The sequence below is a fragment of the Peromyscus californicus genome, unplaced genomic scaffold (assembly GCF_007827085.1).
Source record: "Peromyscus californicus insignis strain IS unplaced genomic scaffold, ASM782708v3 Scaffold_22__1_contigs__length_63687245, whole genome shotgun sequence".
In the NCBI taxonomy this organism is placed as follows: Eukaryota; Metazoa; Chordata; class Mammalia; order Rodentia; family Cricetidae; genus Peromyscus; species Peromyscus californicus.
Window position 1 is genome coordinate 46,299,989 of NW_026294525.1, and position 23,455 is coordinate 46,323,443.

General features: G+C 38.3%; 1 pseudogene; it reads right to left on the reverse strand.

Annotated features, from left to right (window-relative positions):
* LOC128118608 (amine sulfotransferase-like) overlaps positions 1 to 23,455 on the reverse strand; it is a 57,616-nt pseudogene that overhangs the window by 2,331 nt on the left and 31,830 nt on the right.

The following is a 23,455-nucleotide window of genomic DNA, read 5'->3' on the forward strand; positions in this document are numbered from 1 at the left end:
TGCCCTCAAAGTTATAAATACATTTACAGGTTTTGTTCCACCAGTCCTCAAACACCTGTAGAGATCTGAGAATATGGCATTTAATATAAAAAAATTTTTATGATAAAGAGACATGTCAGCTCCTGGCAGTATTCTGTATCATCTCCAAGAAAATAGATGGCCACAGAAGAACTTGGAAGCTTATGGCAAGGCTGGCCACACAGCAAAAAGCTGAGATTCTGTCCAGACCATGAATAAAGAAGAGCAACAGGGATCTGCCGGGAGCCATCCTGGTGGTGGATGGGTCCTGCAGAAGGTGTAAGGAGTTGGTGGGAGAAGGAAGAGAGCCAGGCCATGGTGGTTGGGAGAATCTTGCAGCCTGACTGACTAGCAGCCAGAGTGTTTCTTTATTTATACAGAATTTAGTTAGCTGGGATACATTCATGATGTTTCAAAACATAGATCATATCATTTTTGTTTTGGGACATGTGTTTCACTTCGTTTTGCTCATCTTTTAGTCATCATTAATAAACTATGACAGAACAGAGTTATCATTTCCAATCATTTTCCCTCAAGTTTTGACATCATTAATGAACAGAGTTATCATTCTTACTCATTAACCCCATAACCCAAGTTTTGAGAATCTAGAGGCATATGATAGGCTGTGCTCAGGCTGGTTGTTTTGGTTGCTTCAAGGACATTAGACCAAAACAAAATCTTCAACCACCCTGGGCATTTTGCCATGTCTCAAACAATGTATTATTAACTCTTAGTGGTCAGAGTGCCCAGGAAAAATCCTCAGGCTAAAACTGTTGCAGTTATTATTTAAATTCTGGCATAATACCATCAATGTTCACGTTTATATCCTTATAGAATTTGTCTATATGTTTAATCCTGGCATTCTGTTGTTCCTTGGTCATATGACGTTATAGTGGCTCTGCATGAGTTAACTTCTAAGAGAGGGAGGTCCTGACACTTCATACTTTCATCATCTTTCCACTCCACACTTTACTTATCAATATGTCTCTGTGTAGGGCAGAGTTGTATGCCACATAACTGTCTGAATATACAGTGGGAAGAGGCTTGTAATCTGAACTGTGGCCAACTCCTCTAGTCCACCAAATCTTGTTGACCTTTTTAAGTTTACTTTGTTTTGAATATCTTGTTTCTGTGTAAGTACAGGGACAGATGCTTCAAGAATGTCTCATAGCTTCATAAAGAGACCTCTGGCTTCTTCTTTATGTGTCATAACCTCCGAGGCATAAGGAAGACCTTCAAGTAGATAAGGATATCTACCTCAAAGTGTTGGGGGGATAGTATGTTCAGCACTTTCCTGGATAAGCTTAGAAGCAACATTCCTGGGAGAAGGCATAAATGATTCATTCATAAGGAATTTTCCATCAATCCAACATCCCCAAATTGTACAAATATTAAAAGTGCCCCAAGTATGTAACAGGTGGAGATGAAGACCAAAGGTGACATGGTCTTCAGCTTTGCTGGATCTTTGTCAAGCAGCTGTGCTGGCTTTATGACTTCTGCCATTCCATTCAGATATGGCTATGCCAGGGATCGATTGTCCTTTCTGCCAAGACAGGTAGGATGACCTCCTCAGATTTCTACTCCACAGAAAAATCTGTCAGATCATCTGGGACTATCAGCTGAATAAATTCTACCTTTATGGCCTCTGTCCCACAGCGACTACAGAGAAACTAGGAATTGCTGCCTAGGTAGCTGGAAAACTGTCTCACTCCTTAAATTTATTCTCAGAGCTGACAATGTTTGATGATTAGGGTGTATCAGTTTGACAGCCCCAAACCCGAGATTACTGGCAGTTCATTAGTAAGTTTCCTATTAAGATCACAGGCAGCTATGACTCATTCACAGACTTAATGGTATAGGATATACTGGTTTCGAATATAATGCCAGAAGTTCAAAATTTTAATATTGATTAATGCAGCTTTGATGAACTGTAGCTAGAGTTTTCCTGCCTGGCCCACAGTCAGGACAAATCTCTCTCACCTGCCAGTCTCACAGCCGCTCAGACTCAACCAAGTAAACACAGAGACTTATATTGCTTACAAACTGTATGGCTGTACCAGGTTTCTTGCTAACTGTTCTTACAACTTAAATTAATCCATTTCTATAAATGTATACCTTGCCATGTGGCTCGTGGCTTACCGGCATCTTCACATGCTGTTTGTCATAGTGGCGGCTGGCAGTGTCTCTCACTCAGCCTTCCACTTCCCAGCTTTATTCTCCTCCTTGTCCCACCTATACTTCCTCCTGCCTGACTACTGGCCAATCAGTGTTTTATTTACCAACCAATGAGAGCAACACACTTGACATACAGACCATCCCACAGCTATGAACTGATGCAACATTGACTACAAACAGTTTTAAGAGCCCTTAAATTTCTATGGATTTTCAACCCTTTTGCTATGATGTAAATCTATTCCAGCTGTCTTACAGATACCTATAGATTCCTGGGAAAAGTTCTGCTACTGCATCAAAAAAATCTAGTCTGATAAAAATTAACAATCTCCAGAGCCCATTTTGACCTCATCCATTTTCGAGAATATTTTGCAGTTTCCCTCCTCCTGCCTGGGCTAAAGGGATCTCCAGATACACCAGCCCCTGCACCAGCTGGCACCAGCTCCAAGGATGCCAACCCCCAACTGAGGACTCCAACTGGGATGGATGCACCTGCACCTCCAGAGAATTGACAGCTATGATGGCTCCTACAATCCTAGAGAACACATCCTTCAATTCACTGCTGATACCACCTCTCCAGGCTCAGGTGGGCACCTGCCCAGCAACTGGAACCTGCTCACCCTCGCCTCTTCTGTACAACCAGGGCACTTCTCTGTTCCATTCTTTCTGGCAGGTATCACTCTACTCATGGCTAGCACAGCTCATATGACCAAATGATAACCATCTATTTTTTTCTTCTATCAACCTCAAGGAACAGACACCTGAGATCTCCACGACAGAGATTTCCACAATGACAGCTAACAATGCTTCTTCACTCCCGCCTCCCGCCATGCATGACTCCCAGCTCCGCCCCGCCCCCAATTCTCCCCTTGCCAGCTTGAACTTGCCTCGAGAATTCAGCACCCTTGTTCCCCCACTTTCTCCCATAACTCACCTCTTTTTATAATAATCAAAATGGAGAAATGTTAATGTACTGATCCTGTCCCTTGGGGCTGCCTTGCGTCCTGATGAAGAAGCCTCCTTCTTAAGGAAAAACTCTGCCCCTTTCCCTCTCTCTCCTTCTGCTTTTCTCTCCCTCCCCCCTCTTTCTCTCTCTCTCCCTCCCTCCCTCTCCCCCCCCTCTCTCTCTGTGTCTCCCTCTTTCTGTCTTTCTGTCTCTTCATCTCTCTATTATAATAAACTCTCCACGTGGATGCAGCATCTGGGGTGTGTATCATGGGTCATTGCCACCGCCATGCCCACATGGCATGCATCTGCCCAGCATGTTTACCTGTATACATGGGATACCCTTGGGGGTCTCTCCATGTAATAAATCATAATAGTCATCACCCCCAGACAACAGGTAGTAATTTTAAGAATACAATGTCCACATTCCAAAGAGTTGGAGTGGGTGGTTTTTGGCTGTTTGGTGGCATATAAGTTTCCTGTTGTTTGGAGGGGTTAGTTGCAAATTATTTTTGGTCATAGTCAGGGAGGAAACTAAATTAAGGAGGTTGGAATAGGGATTTGTTTGTTTTGTTCCTTTTTCTTTCCTTGATCCTTCTTTCTCTCAAGGAGGTTGAAATAAGGGATTTGTTTGTTTCTTTTTCTTTCCTTGATCCTTCTTTCTCTCTGTTCTAGTGGAAAAAAAGGGGTGGGGGAATGATAGGATAGAAGGGTGGATAACTGAACCTAATAAAAAGCAACTACTAGTGTCAAATAGTTTATATTGTATGGATTTTTGCATATTGATACAATTTTAAGGTTATTTTGTTAAAACCTATTGTATATATGTTTCTACTCTTGCTTAAGGTATTATGACTATGTAGCTCATTTAAAAATATGTAAAATTCCAGTCCTTGAATGTTACTATTACATTATTCTTAGGATAATTAAGAAATGCAGGTTAGTAGTTAGCCACCTGTAACAACCAAACTTGTAGTCATGTTAGGTATGTTTTCAAGGTTAAAAAGAGATGTATTTTAGATAGATACATGGCCTTCAAACACTTCAGAGATCTACAGAATATGGCATGTAATATGTTTTAGTAGCATAAGACTGTTCATGACAGTGAGATAGGTTTGCTCTTGGCAGCACCAATCTACATCAAAGAAGAGGGAGGGCATCGAAGAACCTCCAAATGGAGTTTGCTTTAAATGTGGCAAAGCTAGCCAATGGGCAAGAAACTACCCTTGTCTCCACTGCTGACAGTATGCTGTCCAAATTGGACAAGCAAAACACAATGGAAATCAACTGCCGAACTTTGCCAAGACAAAGTAGGCCAGTCCTTCAAAATTCCTGCTATACAGAAAAGTCTGTCAGATATTCTAGACCCTTAGGCCAGAAATGGATGCCCCAACATTGCAGAGGATCCTTGGGTGACTCTTCAGGGAGCCAGCTGTCTCTGTCATTTCTATAGTTTTAGAAGTTGTTTGCTCTGTACTTCTTGTTTACTCGGGTAATATTTTCTCCTTCTTGGGTCTCTTATGGGGGTTGAAGACAACATAATTACACCATTTTCTTTGTTGCCAAATTCAGAAAAAAAACAACTCACAAAAGAGATGTAAAGTTTTTAAAGGTTGAGAGGCATAAAAGCTTAAGTTGTTTAACTAAGAATATGGTTTAAGGTTCAAAAGATATTTTTAGATTGGTAATACAAGGTACAGTATAAAATGGTTTAAGTAGAAAACTTTGGACTAATAAGATGTGATAAATAATAGAGTACATTTCCAAAGTTGCCAAATAAAAATGGACTGGATATTGTGAATGTAATTTTTACCTGATAATTGTTCTTTATTGTATATAGTTTTACTGTGTTAGAGTTAAAACTTTTACTTTTTTATTTAGATAAAAGGGGAAATGTTGCAGGATATTTGATCACACTGTGTGAAGATGTGCCTCTGTATTTCCTTGTCTGCCTAAGGTACATTCTGAATGATTTAATAAAGAACTGAATGGCCAAAAGCTAGGCAGCAGAAGATAGGTGGGACTTCCAGGGAAAGAGAGAGACTTGGGGGAAAACTCAGAGAGCAGGAGATTTGACAGCAAAACACTGAGGAAGTCAGACATGCAGTATGGAAGAGAAGTAACTAGTCATGTGGTAGAATGTAGAATAATACAAACAGGTTAATTTAAGTTATAAGAGCTAATTGGGAACAAGCCTAAGCTAAGGCAAAACTTTCATAATTAATAACAAGTCTCCTTGTCTTTAGCAGGAGCTGGTGATCCGAAGAAGGACCAGCTGTAAGATATCACATCTCTCTCCCATGTAGAAAACAAAACATAACAAAAGCCAACTGTCATTCTGAAAGTTGAACCACGGAATTAGGAATAGACCTGAGTTAAGAAAGGATGAGAGTGTAAAGAGAGTAATTGGGTAATACCAGTGAGTGTTGTGTTCATAGATGGCAATACCACACTGAATCTACTAACACAAATAATTAAAGAGGGTTGATAATATCTTTTAAAGATAAGTCTATTCTAGACACAAAAGGTTGTCTTATTGACACAAGTGGCTACTCTAGAAGGAATCACAAGAGATGACCACTGGGAAAGAAAGCCTCCGGACAGACCAGTCAATAAAGGAGAGGCTGGATCTCAGGAGCCTCCTTCAATGCTGAGCCCAAGGGAGAGGGTGATATGAGGACACCTGCGAGTGTGTTGTTCAAACTCAATGATATCAGCCTTAGGCATATACCCTAAAGATGCTCAATTGTATTACAAGGACACTTGCTGAACTATATTCATAGTAGCATTATTTGTAATAGCCGGAACCTGGAAACAACCTAGATGCCCCTCAACTTATGAATAGATAAAGAATGTGGTACATTTACACAATGGAGTATTACTCAGCTATTAAAAAAAAATAATGACATAATGAAATTTGTGGGCAAATGGATGAAACTGAAAAAACCATCCTGAGTGAGGTAATTCAGTCCCAGAAAAGCAAAAATGGTATGTACTCACTCATAAGCGGATATTAGCTATAAAGTAAAGGATAACCATACTACAATACACAGCCCCAGAGAGGCTATGTAATAAGGAGGGCCCAAAGAGGAATGCATGGATTTCCCTGGGAAGGGAAATAGAAGAGATCTCCTAGGTAAACTGAGGACAGGGTTGGGTGATGAGGGTGTATAGGAACATGAGGGATTGTGTTGGGTGGATTCAGGGCAGGATGGAGGGGAGAGTAATGAAAAAAATCTTAATAGGGGAGAGCATTTTGGAGGTCATGGAAAAACCTGGTTCCAGAGAAACTTCCAGGAATCCAATAGCATGACCCTAGCTAAGACTCCTAGCAATAGTGGAGAGGTTGCCTGAACTGGCCATCTCGTGTAACCAGATTGGTGACTACTCTAATTATCATCAGGAAGCCTTCATCCAGTCACTGATGGAAGCAAATACAGAGATCCACAGCCAAGCACTGGGCCAAGCTCTGGGAAGCCTGTTGATGAGAAGGAGGAAGGATTGTATGAGCCAGAGGCTCAAGGTCATCACAAAAGAACTCACAGGAACAACTAGCCTGGGCTCATAGGAGCTCACAGACTCTGGACTGACTGCTATGGAGCCCATGGGACCAACATGGGCCCTCTACATGTATGTGACAGTTGTGTAGCATGGTCTATTTGTGGAACTTCTAGCAGTGGGATCAGGGCCTGTACTTAACATTTGAGCTGACTTTTGGGAACCTGTTCCTCATACTGGGTTGCCTCACCAAGCCACAATATAAAGGGAGGAACTTAGTCCTATCTCAACTTGGTATGTCATGCTTTGTTGACACCCATGGGAGGCTTTTCTCTTTCTGAACAGAAACAGAGGAGGACTGGATGTGGGGACTGGATGGGGGGAATGGATGGGGGGACATGGGGAGGGAACAGGAAGAAAGGACAGAGGGGAAACTGCAGTTGGGATGAAAAAACAAATGAAAAAATTTAATTAATAAAAAAGGTTAGAGTTGAAAAACACTGTCTCTGTGGGTGTGTGAGGTGTTATGCCTAAAATTAGTATTAAAGATGCCAAAGTATCCATGGATTTTATGCATTAAATGAGTTTGGAAAGCTCAAAAAATGGAAAAAAATGAGATCAAAATGTCTTTGGGGTTTCTGTAAATATAAAGAATCTGCAGAAAAAACACAAAGTTGGTTTAGTAATCCTTGGTTATGCTGATAAGTTCTGAACAATTATGTGATAGTTCATTATCCAAATAAATCTTAATTCTCATCCATTTCACAATTTGTGAAAGTTTAGTTGTTTAGCAACTTGTTCCATGCTATAAAATTGAATACTTTCACTTACATAGTATTTCATACATGTACATACACAGGTCAACTGTGGGGCGTTTACCCAACCACCCCCACAGTTCCCCAGAGTTTTCTTGAGTGCGAGCAGCAGGAAATATTAGATAGAAGGATTTATTGTGGAGAATATCACGGAGATAAACAGATAGAAAATAAAGGATAGCCTCGAGAGGGCCTGGAACCTATTCCAACGGGCCCTGACTGTCTCTGCCCCAGGGTTTTTATAGAGACGCCAAGGGGTGGAGCAAAAGACCTCCTCCCCCAGCACAGCCAAGTGCAGACTATCCCAGACACCTGCACTTAGGCCTGTGGTCTAATCATCCTCTATGCGGACCTGCTGGGTAAAGCCACGAGGAACCCGAGAACGGGCTCCCACAGTCAACTTTCTAGAAGTTATATTATTTGTGAAGTTGATAAATAGAGCAAACAAAATTTCTCTAAGGCTACAAATGACATCATTGAGTTTTCTGAGATATTTGATCTATAGCCAAGGTAGCACTGGAAATAAGTAGAAAATAAAAGAATGAAGTATTATGTTGGTACAAGCACCAACAGGATTCACATGGAATTTTTTAAAAAGAAAATTCTTTCATACTACTATAAATACTAACTAACAAGTGTTTTAAGAGTATTAAGCCAAATACAAATGCATTCCTAGTCTTCAAACCAGAGAATATTTCTTAAACAAGGTCCTGTTGTTGTAATAGCCTTTTGTTTGATTTTTGAGAAAGAACTTAAAGTTGAATGAATAGGGATGAGGAGAAGATCTGGAAGTACTTGGGGGAGGAGAAGAATATATTTAAAATAAAAGAATTTTTGAAGTAATAAAAATATAATGAAAAAGAAAATAAATAAATGATTTATATTTTAAAAGTCAGTATGTTTGATGATACTAAAATTAAGAATGTGACTAATCAAATTAAATCACAAAGTTATACGAAGTTCCAAAACATGAGAAAAGCCACGAGTATATTACTGTCCAGAAGAGACAGAATTTAAATCAATAGGAAAATTATACTAAAATTATAATAATGACAAACTAAACTGATGATAGAACCCATTCACAGAGTCAGAACTGATTATGATAATCAACATCAAACATGCTTGATCTCATTAATTGGTACACATAAGCAAATTAAGACCAGTGTGCGAAACCATTCAATAACTGCCACATTGGCAAACATTTAACTTCAACATGTCAAGTTACTAGAGGAAATATAAGAATTGGTCTTCTGCTGGTTTCAGCAATAACTGATTATCCACTTTCTTCAGAAACAATACACCACCTCCATAAGCTGACTACTCTGGTATTTGTGACTCTGAAGCTCTATTCACAGATGAGGATTCTAGGGAAGCTGGTGGAAGAATTCCCAGGAGACATAATCAAGAATGTTCAGAGAGATGTAGCATCATAGCACAAATCCTGAAATAATTTTATTATTCAATATGTAAAGTATTTTATCTGTTTAAAGAGTGACTAAGTCCTCTGACCTATTTAGCCTTTTTCTCCTTGAGACATTTTGGTGCTAAGTAATATGGAAAGTGGGAAAAGAAGATGCGAGGTGATAGCATTTTAACAAAGTCTAAATCATAAACATTGTACTTTAAGAATGATGCTTTGTTGATAATTTGGCATCTCCAGTCCTGTTCTGGTGGCCCTCAAAAGAGATCAAGCTGAGGATCTCTTGAGTCCAGAGGGTACCTGTAAAAATAGATAACAATCTTTTTTTCAATCCTGAGGTAGGCTTAAGTAATAAACATCTATGTTAATACCATCCATCTTCAAGCCACTGGGGCTTTTTTTTATTATTATTCCATGTATGCCAATGAGTCAATGTAGTATTTGTTTGATTTTTATTTCTATTTGGCAATAATATTAGAAAAGATTAAATCAGGGCTCTGAGTCCCTTTTTAATTGTACAGTTGTTTTGTTCTGATTTCTTGATAATGATTGTTGAAATTATTCCTATTCTTTGTATTCTATGTCCCATGGGAAATCTTTTTGTAGTATTTCAAACTTCTTATTGATGGATATTACTTTTAGATATTAATGGGTACACACTTATACCACACATGTGCATACTGTGCTAAAATCACATCAGGGTGAGTAGCATTAACTTCTTACTACCTTTTTTTTCTGTTTGGAGCCTTATGGCTTATTCTTCATGGTCTAGTATGCATGAGTGTATGTCTGGAGCATGTGTGTGTATGTGCTGTGCATGTGTATATGAGAGAGAGATTTGTGCATATACATGCCAATATGTAAGTGCAGGCTGGTGTATGTGTAGTGGTCAGAGTACAATTGCCTTCAATCTTGGTTGAGATATGTTCATTTTCTGAGTATGTAGTCCAGCTGGTTCATGAACATCTGGGGGTTCTCCTGTCTCTGTCTACCACCTGACCATTGGAATGTCAAGATTATAGACACACATTACCACATCTGGCCTACAAGAGTTTAAGTGATTCCATCTCAGGTCCTCAGGCTTGCAAGACACATACTTTGCACAATGAGCCATCACCTCTGCCTTGAAAAGACTTTTATAGCCAAACCATGTACAATCCCATTGTCTGTAGTGTTCAGCAACAGCCACACATAAAGTAACTTTTAAAATGGTATGGTGTTGGTGCACATATCTTAAACTGTGTTAAGTAGTCCTCAGTTCCCGTGGAATACATTTTAAAGTAAATGATACGTGGTGGAAAATTCATCTGAAATTATGAAGCATTTGCATTTACAAAACAATATTTCAGACACTGTGTCATCTCTGTCCACCAACAGAACAGGTCAGTGTGGAGAGAGTGTATGCTCAAGCTGGGACAAATGAAAGGGCTGGTGGGTAGCAGCCCATGGCACAAATTGTGACACAGCGGGGCAGAGGCTGGGCAGAAGGAGCTTGGAAGTTCTGTGGGACTCACTTGGAGCTGGGAGTATAGGGAGTAGTCAAAGCTGCAGGCTGTGGGGCTCAGCCCCACGTTGGGTGCCAGATAATGTGAGAAATCCACGGAGTCTGCTTAAAGGGTAAAGGAATTTATTGGGGAGAAAACTCACTACAGCATGGGAGATTTATTGTAGGGTCCTGGAAAGCTGAGTACAGTCCAAAGCTGTTCTGCTGCTGAGATGGTCCAGACCATCTAGCCCATGAGCAAGAGAAGTATTTGTTCAGAGCCTATGATTTCACTTCTGACTGAAGGGAGTAATCAGTGAGGACCATCCATCAACTAGCATCCCAACAACTGTTAATTGACGCTGGTAAGTACGTATTTGGATGGTTGGAATCTAAGAGTGTACTCTCTGAAGCTGGGTAAGAGTTCTACATTCACCTGAAGGGCACCTCCTGTCCTGGCCCTTCTTGCTCCTTGTTCACCGTGTGGGTTACCCTTTCCTCTTAGATCTGGATGCGCTTTACCTTCTCTTTATTCCTTCCTGGATGATAATTCCTTTACTCTCTGGAATGGAATTGACATCTCTCTAACCCTCCTATTGGAACCTCATTTTTCCACGGAAACATCATTGCACCTGGAACCCATTGCTCAATCCCTCTTTCTTGTTAACATGATTCTGCTTAGGAACTTTGAAGGCCTTGAGAAACATATGATCCCATTTAGCAGTCTCTTCTAATATATTTCTCTTATTTCCACTCCTACCTCTCATTTCTGGGGTTCTCTTCTTAGACTCCTTTTCTTTTCCCACCCACCTTTCCACTCACTCCCTCCCTTCTTCCCTCTTCCTTCTTCTCCCTCCCCCTTTCTTTCTTTCTTTCTTTCTTTCTTTCTTTCTTTCTTTCTTTCTTTCTTTCTTTCTTTCTTTCTTCCTTTCTTTCCATCTTTCTTTCATTCTTTTTCTTTCTTGGGACTGAGTTAAAGAACTCTTTCACTCAGTGACACTTCCAGACAATCTTTAATGCCCATGTATATCCCCCTTCAAACCTCTACCAGATTTATATCTACTATTTATTTATCTATATTTATTTCTACCATTCCCCAGACTTCCCTAGCACTTCAGTCGTCTGAATTTTGGCCCCCTGCCCTTCATCACAGGTGTAAATTGAACACAGCTATCTCTACAGCCAACAAACCGAGGCTAAAGAAACTGCTACCCGTGGTTAAGAATAGAAGATATTATGGTTGGTTTTAACATCAACGTGCCATAAATCAGAATATCTAAGTAGACAGTCTCCCCTAAATAAGTGCCCTGCCTTGGCTGATGTGAAAAGACCCTCCCCAATTGTGGAACCTGCTGATAGTAGTCCAGATAAAAGGGTGTGGCAGAAGGAAGAGTTCTCCTCCATCTGTCCTCTTGTCCTTCCCTCTCACCACCCTGGTGATTTGTCCTGTAGCTGCTGTTACTGTTGATCCCTTTCCTGACGTCAGAACCAGTGTTTCCGAGCCTTTGCTGTAGAATAGGGACCAGCAGCTCTCCAGGGACCTTCCAGGCTTCTACCGGCTGATAGGGACTGCTGAGGCACCCAGCCTTGCGGTTGAACAACTAATGGCTGTCACCCGACTCCTCATGCCTCGTGAGAGCCATTGTGGAAGTACACTGGCTGCTCAGGTACACATCCTCAAGGACATAGTAACTGCTGTGTGCTCAACTCTTAGGTATGAGACTGTCGTTACTATTTTAAAACTGAGTTAATAAATTCACATGCATTTAATTCACTAGGACAGACTTTGGAGACATTTAAGTATGTTCTAGATATTTCCCCAGTCACTAGCTTAAAATTTAGTTCACAGTATCAATTACATTATATGTAAAGGCAAAAGAAAATCTTAAGTGCATTATCTACAAATGTTGGTAAAAATAGTAATAACGAACGACTCATTGTTTATAAGTATAAAGTCATCAAACAACAAAAATAATCAACTAAAAGTTTAGACCTTTTTAAGTAGGGAAGTACATCTTCTTCCCTCTTTTCTGGTTCTTGTCAATTCTGATTTTTATTCAATGCTTGGTTATAATTTTCCGAATTAAAAATTCTAATATCCCTCTCCCACTTTCTTGAATCAGTAAAAGTTGAAGATTCATTGTGTGAATGTGAAGACTTTTTTTGATACAAAAAATTAATTTTTATTTCCATTGGTGTTCTGTCCACACTCATGTCTGTATGAGAGGGTTTGATCACATGGACTGGAGTTAGAGATAATTGTGAACTGCCACATTAGTGCTGGGAATTTAACCAGAGTCCTCTACAGGCTGAGCCATTTCTCCAGAGTTCTTGATCCAAAATTTCATCATAGAAGATAAAGAAAAATTGTCCACTACAGAGAACTCTTTGCAGTGATTTTCCTACATCACAAAGCACCATGTTTTATGCTTTTAGTGCACAGTACCAATGCTAACTAGAACCTAACTAATTTAATTTTGAAATTTGAAATCATTCATTAAACTTATTGCAATTTATCCAGGCATAGTTTACTCATTTTGTTCCTTAATAAAGTTTGGCATTTAATGATTAAGATACAGAAACATATCAATATTGATATAAAAGTAGGCCTTCTGCTTAATTGACTTTTATGTTTCTTTTATACTAACAGTAGAATTCTATTCTTCATTTACATCCCAGACAAACTTCAAGGGAAAATTTCTCATGTTCTTCTTGAATATCATGTCAAATCTTTCGTTCTGCTGCACGGTAAAATGATGTTTCCAGTCTCCAATGGTACCTAGTGGGACAAGCACAGGGATAGCACATAGGTGAGTAAATGAAACTATCAAAGCAAAGGTCACTCTAAGCAACTTCAGTATCTTCTCCAACCCATGCAAAGTCATTGTGAGTTTTCTGTGGAGTTTAGTACCTCACCTTTCTTTATGGAAGACTGAGCAGTGAAAGAAACCTATGCAATAACACAACAAATATATTAGATCACTGTCCCTTGTATTATCTAACCAGTCATAACCAATCTTTAGCAGAAAACAAAAACCCTAACAAATATAAATACATGAGAAAATTTGAAGTGTATTTTACTACATGTTAAACATCATACAAACCAGCAATATTAATTGATACAATGCAGCATATATCCCCAAAGTTGTAGTTGCATATGCTCATGTTTCAGTCTTCCATTTTATCCCACTGGTCTATATGTCTATTTTATGTCAATACCATACTGTTTTTATTATTATAGCTTTATAATGTATTTTAAAATCTAAAATGGAAATCCCTACAATATTATTCTTTTTGTCATGATTGCTTTGGCTATCCAAGGTATTTTCTGATTACATGTGAATTTTGGGTTGGCCTTTTTTATATTTCTGGGAAGAATGTTGTGGATATTTTGATTGGAGTTGCACTGTATCTATAAATTCCTTTTGGTAAGATAGTCATTTTCTGTATCTATCTTAAATCTCCCAATTCGTGAACATGGGAGGTCTTTCCAGTTTCTAAAGTCTTCCTAAAACTATTCACAGATTTAAACTTTTCATTGCAGAGGTCTTTCACCTTCTTGGTGGGTTTTATTCCAGGATATTTTATTGCCTTTGAAGCTCTTGTAAGTGGGATTATGTCCATCATGTCTTTCTTAACATGTATGTTGCTGATGTGTAGAAAGGCTACATATTTTTGTAAATTGGTTCCATATATTCAGAACTCCCTGAAATTGTTGGTTGTTTCTACAGGTTTTTGTTGGAATTTTAGGTTTTTTTATGTATAATATCATATCATACTTAAATAGGGATAATTTGGCTGCTTCTTTTCCTGTCCGTATCTCTTGAATTTCCTTCTCTTGCCTTATGCTAGTGCTTCAGTCGCTTTGTTAAAAAGAGAAGTGGACACAGTGGACAGTCCTGTCTCATTCCTGGTTTTCATGAGACAGCTTTAAGGTTCTCTCAATTCAGGACAATGTCGGCTGTACATTTGCCATTTATAGTCTTTATTATGTGAAGGTGTGTTCCCTCCACTCCGAGTCTCTCTAGAACTGTTATCATAAAAGTATGTTAGATTTTGTCAAAGACTTTTTTTGCATCTTTTGTGATAATCATGTGATTATTGTCTCTAAGTACATTTATATGGTTCATTACATTTATGGACTTACATATGTTGAGTCAGCTCCACATTGCTGGAATAAAGCTAACTACTTAAGGCTTGTAAGGTCGTGGATATTATTTTATTTTTTACTTTTTTTGAGACAGGGCTTCTTTATGTAATGCTGGCTGTCCTGGAACTTGCTTTGTAGAGCAGGCTGGCTTTGATCGCAGAGACTGGCCTCCATGTGCCTCCAAAGTGCTGGGATTAAAGGCATGTGACACCATGCCCCAGAAAGGTCATGGTTTTTAGAAAAGAACCTACTACCACCAGTTTAAAAGATGAGAATGATTCCTAGCTGCATTCTAAAACATATCCCTATGCCACAGATAAGTGTAGCTCTCACACTTCATCAAAGAAATATCTCTTTAAAACAAACATAAACCATTACAGAAAACCGTAACAGTTCATAAGGCAGCTACCAATGGTTTCTGCACAGTTCAGCACCAATGAACACACCTAAAACAGGAATCCTGAACCTAAGACTCAGGGAACATTGTGGAAGAGGGGGCAGAAAGATCTTAAGAGTGATACTGTGCCTCCTAGAAGTGACGGAGATGCTATACCTCATGATATCTCAAGAACATAGCTGCCTAAGCAGGACCTGAACAATGATAATATCAATGGGCACGCTAACAAGGAAGGAGGAACTTTAGCCCTGAAACCATACACCACATGATTCTTACTAAAAGAAGCCAGCAGGTTGTGGTTATGTACTTATGCATTGACATATGTAACAATAAGAATCAAAATAAGGCCATCAGTTTAAGAGGGAGTGAGGAGAGCACATGGGAGAGGCTGGAGGGAAGGGGCATGCCAAGGGTTAGAAGGGCAGGGAAGGAGGCAAATGATACAATGTTTTAGTTAAAATTTCTAATAAAAATTAAAGAGTACGTAAAGGCCAGAAAAAATGTAATTGCATAGTGCCACAATTAGAGGACTTTTAAAAATTATTTTGTTATTTACCCCAAATGTGTGTTTCGTGTGTGTGTGTGTGTGTGTGTGTGTGTGTGTGTGTGTGTGTGTGTGTGACATACATATGATTCAAAGTTGTCAATTCCTCAATTTTCATTGTAAAATTAAATCCAAAGACTTTCAACTAATGATGTTAAGGTCACAGAGGGCAACACAGTTGCCACTGTTACCATTCTACAGTGTCCACATTTACAACCACCATTACAGCCGTTTAAAATGGAAACAAGTACATGATATTTTCGGCTAGAACATGTGATTATACAAACTGTATTCCTTGCATTTGAAGGACAGCAAACTAATATTGGTATGAGACTTGATGAGCATTGGTCTAGTTGTAGAATAAGAAGTAAAGGATGTTAAATGGGAGAAGAGAAAAATTATCAAAATCTACAACTATTTCAATAAAACATTTAAAAATTATTTATAGCCAATGTCCATCATTATAATGGTAAGTGATGAATTATTGAAAATAATCAAAACACACATCAAATTACGTTATGGAATGTTACATTAAATGATATAATAAATTAAAATTTTGACTTATGAGGTTAAAGAGTATCAGTTTAGGGGAGACCATTCTTTCTTGACAGCTGCTGACACATAGTTAGGTCACAATACCTGCATATGGTTGTCCATGCCTGTGTCCCCACCACATGGAAGGTAGAGGCAGTGCTAGGAGTTAGAGGTAATCCTCAGTTACACATAGCAAGTTCAAAACCAGCCTGACTCACATGCATGAGGCCATGTCTCAAAAATGAAAATAAAATCTCAGTTGTTGATACAAAAGTGAATCACAGAAGACAGGGTGAGACACAACTGTAATTACTGTAATGAAGGAGAGTGGCACACGAGGAAGGAGTAATTTAACCTCCTTCACTCCAGATATACAGTAGGATATGTTTTATAATATCCTGAAAGAAATAAACAGAAGTAAAATTAAAATTCTTCTGGACTAATCCAAACGCGATGCCTCAAGTCTATTCCCAGCACTTGCAAACAAGAGGCAGGAGGAAACCAAGTTCTAGGCCAGCCTGAGCTACACAGTGTCTGTGATCCAGCCTGGACCAAGTAGCATGACTTTCTTTCAAAATAAATAAAATCACCCAATTTAGAATTGTTCCCTCTAAAATATCCATTGCCTAGGTCAAGACTACTGGCAAGCTTTAAAAGAGTTGAGTCATATGAGCTATAAAGAAGGAAAGCCACACTTATTAAATGAGTAAAACTATCATGTTTTTTACTAAATTGCCATTAAATTTCCAGAAAAACTCTATTAGTTCAGTGTCCATTAAGATTTATTATGTTCTCTGGGTTCCCAGTACCTTTATTACCTGGAGAAACACATTGGAAGCACAGTACTTTTGCTCCAAGGGAAGAGATTCGGGGAAGTCTTAGTACTTTTATTACTATAAACCAGTGTTTCTCACCTTTGCGCAAGAAATAGCCTTTGTTTCTCTCTCCAATTTCATTTTTTATAATATTATCATAATTTGCTCGTGGGTCAGATTTCATGTTCTGAAATGTAGCTTGTCTCACAACAGCATCCACATCCTTTTCACTCAGTTTTTTCTCCAGAAAACTGCAGATTTTAATCACCGAGTTCCTGAGGTCCTAAAAAAGTTGTGGGTTGAGAAATTAATGACTTTATGATGGAGGTGTGAGTTTCAGCCAACCATGTGATATGAACACTAAAATTCCCTCCTGGACAGCAAAGATGGCTGAACAAAAGCAAAGGGGAAAATAAATTAATATGATTACTTCAATTGATAATAGAAAAAACTTTCAGTAAATCACAGCACACAGCAGTTGAAAGTGTTTCAAATCAAAAGGCTGCATGTAAACACATATAATCAATCTTAGTAGTAGATATACATATAACGACTTTCAGGCGGTGCTGGAATCACTCAAACATTCCGACCTCTCTTTACTACAACACTGGTAATAAATAAAGAACAGAACAATTGGGCAATAAAAGGTAAAGAAGATTGTAATCTAGAAGCATACTAAGTAGATCATGTGGTTTCCAGTGCACAAAATGCTAACAAATACCAATGCCGTTTTACAATGGTGTAGTGTACAAAATCAAAACCACACAAATACCAGGTGAATTTTTATATATTAATAAGGAAACTGCATCAACACTGCATCAATCATACCAAAAATCTTAGCATTAAAGTTAAGAAAGGCAGTGAGACCAGCCATTACTGAAATAAATACAAGATAACAAACAGACAATTGTCTAATATATAAGAATTGCAAAACAGTAACTTTAAGGTAACATCCAAAACAATCTGCATTCAATGAAGTTCTTAAGACCTCAATTAAAAAATAGAAAAACCCATTGCAAAATTTATTTGAAAAGATACTGAACAGGTAAATAACCTTGAGAGAAGTGGTTAAGTTTGCAGTATTCATACTTTCCAGATTTCAAAAGTTAGTAAAAAATCAGGGAACCCAAAAATGCTATAGTCATTCTATAAATAGAGAATGTGACACAAATTCTTTTTCTGGAACTTCCATGAATCATTTTAATCAACTGTCATAATTTTTATAAATGGCTCTGCATTAAATTACTGTTACTTGTAACAAAATGTTTGATAAAAATATATATACTAAAATTTATATATGAAATTGTGACTTCCATTTTTATGAAAAAAAAAAAAAACACCAATGGACAAAAGAAGTCCAGATAGACCCTGAGAAAATATTGGTGGCTGACTTCAACACTTCATTTTCAATTCTAAATAGGCCATCCAAATTAAAAATCAACATAGAAAACTCAGTTAAATTTCATCACAGATTAAAACGATACAACAACTATTTACAGAACACTTTATCTATATTTGTCTGATTTCTATTGTGATAAAACACTGACCAAAACAATGTGGGAAGAAAAGGAATTATTTCACCTTGGAGGTGACAGTCCATCATCAAGAGAACTCAGGAACTGAAGGCAGGAACTGAGGTAGATTGTGGGGAATGCTCCCTACTGACTTGCTCCTCATGGCATGCTCACCCGGCTTTCCTTTCTTTATCTTTCTTTCATGTGAAAGGAACTTATGTGGCCCATACAATAACTACATCATAGTTAGTAACTTACTTCTACAAATAGCTTCACTGTGCAATGACTATGAAGGGACCTGAAGAAATGGAAAGCACATTAGATAGAAGTAGATTCATAGATTACCTGAAAACTTTGACTATAACTCTGGTTATTAATTCAAGGAGACAAAATTAAAAATTGTCCAAAAACCCAGACTCTGACTGAGAATGTAGGTTAAAAAGAGAACATTTTTATGGCATGCATGAGACTCCAGTTTCAATTACCAGCATAGAAACAAACAAACAAAACCAAGATACTCAAAATAATGTACCAGATTAGATATTGAGTGCAAGAGCATTCACCATGAAGAACACTGTAGATCTTACACAATTAAAAATAGGCCCACAAGGCCGGGTGGTGGTGGTGGTGGCGGCGGCGGCGGCGGCGGCGGCGGCAGCGCACGCCTTTAATCCCAGCACTCGGGAGGCAGAGCCAGGCGGATCTCTGTGAGTTCGAGGCCAGCCTGGACTACCAAGTGAGTTCCAGGAAAGGCGCAAAGCTGCACAGAGAAACCCTGTCTCGAAAACCCCCCCCAAAAAAAAAAAATAGGCCCACAAGGGGGCAGTGATGGTGCACACCTTTAATCCCAGCACTCGGGAGGCAGAGGCAGGCAGATCTCTGAGTTTGAGGGCAGCCTGGTCTGCAGAGGGTGATCCAGGACAGGCACCAAAACTACACAGAGAAACCCTGTCTAGGGAAAAAAAAAAAAAAAAAAGGCCCACAATATAACCCAATGACACTATTCCTTGTTGTATTCCAATGAAAATAAAGTCAGCATTCCAAAACCTAACTGGCGTCCAATGTTGTTGTATTCTTCTCCCTAGTCAAGGCATGGAATGTGCCTAGATGCCAATCAATGCATAAAAGAATAAAAATACAAAAATAGAGTATTATTTAGACACAAAGTATAGTCGGAAGATTTCCTGTGTCTTGTCTGGTCTGCGGTCAGGACAAATCTCTCACCCATAGTCCCACAGCCTTTTATAAAATAATCACACAGAGGCTTAATATTATTTATAACTGCTTGGCCATTAGCTCAGGCTTATAATTGACTAGCTTTTACACTTAAATTAACCCATAATTCTTATTTATGTTTAGCCACATGGCTTGGTACCTTTTCTCAGTTCTGCCTTGTCATCTTGCTTCCTCTGTGTCTGGCTGGTGACTCCTGATTCTGCCTTTCCTCTTCCCAGAATTCTCCTTGTCTCCTTGTCCTGCCTATACTTACTGCTTGGCTACTGGCCAATCAGTGTTTTATTAAACTAGTGTACAAAAGCATTATCCCACAGCATTTCCCCTTTTCTGTCTAATCGAGAAGGAAAGTTTTAACTTTAACATAGTAAAGTTACATATAATAGAACAGTTATCAAGCAAGAATTACAGTTACAATATCTAGTCCATTAGTATTCAACTACAACAAAGAAAAGTGAAAATCTGTGTTGGTAATGGATGAACCTTAAAACATCAGATTAAGTGAAATCAACCAATACAAAGAAATAGAAATCACATCTCTCTCCTATGGAGAAAAAAAAATGTAATGGTCTTTCTGAAAGTTGAACTATGATTATTAGGAATTGGTAAGAGTCCTGGGAAAACAATGGGTGGAGTAAGAGTGATCGGATAAGACCAATGCATGCTGTGTTCATGAATGTCAATACCCCATGGAATCTACTAACACAAATAATTAAAGAGGGTTGGTAATGTCTTTTAAAGATAAGTCTATTCTAGACCCAAAAGGTTGTCTTATTGACACAGGTGGCTACTCTAGAAGGAATCACAAGAGATGACCACTGGGGAAAGAAAGCCTCCGGACAGACCAGTCAGTAAAGGAGAGGCTGGATCTCAGGAGCCTCCTTCAATGCTGAGCCCAAGGGAGAGTGTGTTGTTCAAACTCAGAGATGAGAAATAATTTTCAAAACAACTTTCTCATCTTACCTTCTTCATATCTTCATAGCTCAGGAACATAATACTGAAGTCATGTCTGTGTTCATACCAGCCCCTGATGTGATCAAACCAACAGCTTCCTACCACTGAAGGGAAGACAACCGAGCAACAAAGTCAAGGCACTATACTTACTGAATAGCAAACTTTATTTGTTCTTTTCTGGTTTAGACTATTCAGAAATAAAAATGAAGCCCCTACAACTGGATGTCCACCTGACTATTTTAAAAGAGTTATTTTTGTGTAACAATTACACAAGGCTCATACCAACCTACCTATTTAGGGATGTAGCAAGACAGACATTGAGAAAGTCTAGGGTCAGGGGCTGGAGGGACTGTTCAGTGGTAAAAGCACTGCTGCTCTTGATGAGGACCCAGATGTGATTCTCTGCGCCCACATGGGGGATCAGAAACCATATGTAAGTTCAAGTGTCTGAATTCAAAGTTATCCTTAAGGGATGTTCATATTTCTCCTCTCTCTGAAGTCATGTGTCTTCATTTCTCGTATCCTCTCTCTGAATAACAGTGTTTCCTTGCTACAATGAAGCAGAACCTCAATATAATTTTAGCACTGTGTGAGATCCTGATTCCACACCCCACAGCCTCTTTCACTAGTCAATTTTCCTCAGTAGTGGCATGAATAATTCCAGTTTCCCCACAAGTGTGTGCCTTTAAGAGCACACACTCCCCTCAACTTCTGCTGTGTGACTCTTCCTATGCCATTAGCTAGAAAGAATGGATAAAATGTTGGCAAGCCTCTTGTTGTCTAGCCAAAGTACTTCCTAAATAATACAAAGCTGCAAGCTGGCACCCCTCAAATGGTGTGAACAACAGCAGGGTAATTATTGTGTATCAGATTATGTTGGTTCACTGCCCCCTCCATCTCTTAGATATATGTTCCCTACTTTGAGACGGCTTAAATATCATCTGTACTTTATAAACTAGTGAGAGGGAATAAACGAAGTTACCTTTTCCATCTAGAAATTTTTCCAGATAATGTTCTATGGTGTCTGTAGCTTCTAAGGAAACCACCCAGTTTGAAAAATGAAAAAACGAGATCAAAACATCTTTGGGATTTCTGTAAATATAAAGAATCTGCAGGAAAAAAAAAAACACTGAGTTGCTTTAGTAATTCTTGGTTATTCTAATTAGTTCCGAACAATTATATAATAGTTCTTATCCAAATAAATCTTTATTTTCATCTAGGTAATATTTGTGAAAATACAGCTGATTATCAACTTTTGTTTCATGTTATAAAATGTGAATACTTCCATTTACATAATATTTCACACATGTACAAGAACAGAGGTCATGTCCTAGAAATATATTATTTGTAAAGTTGATAAATATGGTAAACATATTTTCCATATAGCTTAATGCTATAGCAATTTATAGTCACTGAGTTTTTGAGCTATTTTATATATAGCACTGGAAATAAGTGGAAATATAAGAATGAACTATTATGTTGGTACAAGCATTAACAGTATACACATGTAATTTAAAAAGACATTTTTCTCTGCTATAATTATAAATAATTATCAAGTTTATTAAGAGTATTAGAAAAAAACAAATGTATTTCTAGTCTTGAAACAAGGAAATAGTTCTTAAATAAGATATTGTTGTATTAGGCTTTTGTTTGTGTTTTGAGAAAGAACTTAAAGCTGGGTGGATAGGGATGCGGAGAGGATCTGAAAGGACCTGGGGGAGGGGAAGAATATGTTCAAACTATATTTAACTTTAAAACTGCTTTAAATGATAAAAACACATAAAAAAGAAAATAAGTAAATAATGAATTTATATTTTAAAAAGTCAGTATGTTTGGTTATACTAAAATTAAGAATGTTACTAACCAATTTAAACCACAAAGTTCTAAAACAGGAGAAAGGTCACAAGTATAAGTCTATTAGTATGCAGAAGTGATGGAATTCATATCAGTAGGAAAATTATACTAAAGTTATAATAATGAAAAGCTGGGCCAGTGGTAGCACCTTTTCACCAAATTATAATGGGTCCTGGTCAATAAATATCAAACATGTTTCATCTCATTATTGAGTACAGATGGACAACTTAAGACCATTGTGAGTGGCCGTTCGTTAACTGCCACACTGGCAAACATTTAAGTCCAAGTTACTAGCTAGTGTCAAGTTACTGGAGGAAAAACAAGAAGTGATCCTTTGCTGGTTCCAGCAACAACTTCCGAAATAATACACCACCTCCGTAAGCTGACTGCTCTGGTATTTGTGAGTCTGCTGTTCTGTTCACATATGAGGATTCTACGGAGGCTGGTGGAAGGGTGTCCAGGAGACACAATCAAGAATGTTCAGAGAGATGTATCATCATAGCATAAATACTGAAATAACTTTGCTATCCAACACTTAAGATATTTTATCTGTTCAAAAAGTGACTAAGCTCTATGACATACTTTAGCCTTTTTCTTCTTGAGACCTTTTGGTACTAAGTAATATGCAAGGTGGGAGGTGAAGATGCGTGGTGACGGCATTTTGACATAGTCTAAATTGTGAATATTGTACTCAAAGAACGGTGCTCTGTCCATTGTTTGCACGTTTTCAGTCCTGTTTCAGTGGCCCTCAAAATAAATCAAGCTGAGGATCTGCTGAGTCCAGATGGTACCTGTGAAAATAGATAACAATCCTGTTTTCAATCTTGAGGTAGGTTTAAGTAATAACTATCCGTAGTAATACCATCCATCTTAAAGTGGATGATGCTTTTTTAAATATTCCATGTATGCTAACACACAAGGATAGCTTTTATTTGATTTTTATCTATACTTAACAATAACATTAGAAAGGATAAAATCAAGGGTTCTGAGTTCCCTTGTTAGTTGTATAGTTATTTTGTTCTGATTTCTTGATAGTGATTACTCAAATTATTCCTATAGCTTCTCTGTATTCTATGTCCCATGAGAAGCCTCTTTGTAGTATTTCAAAC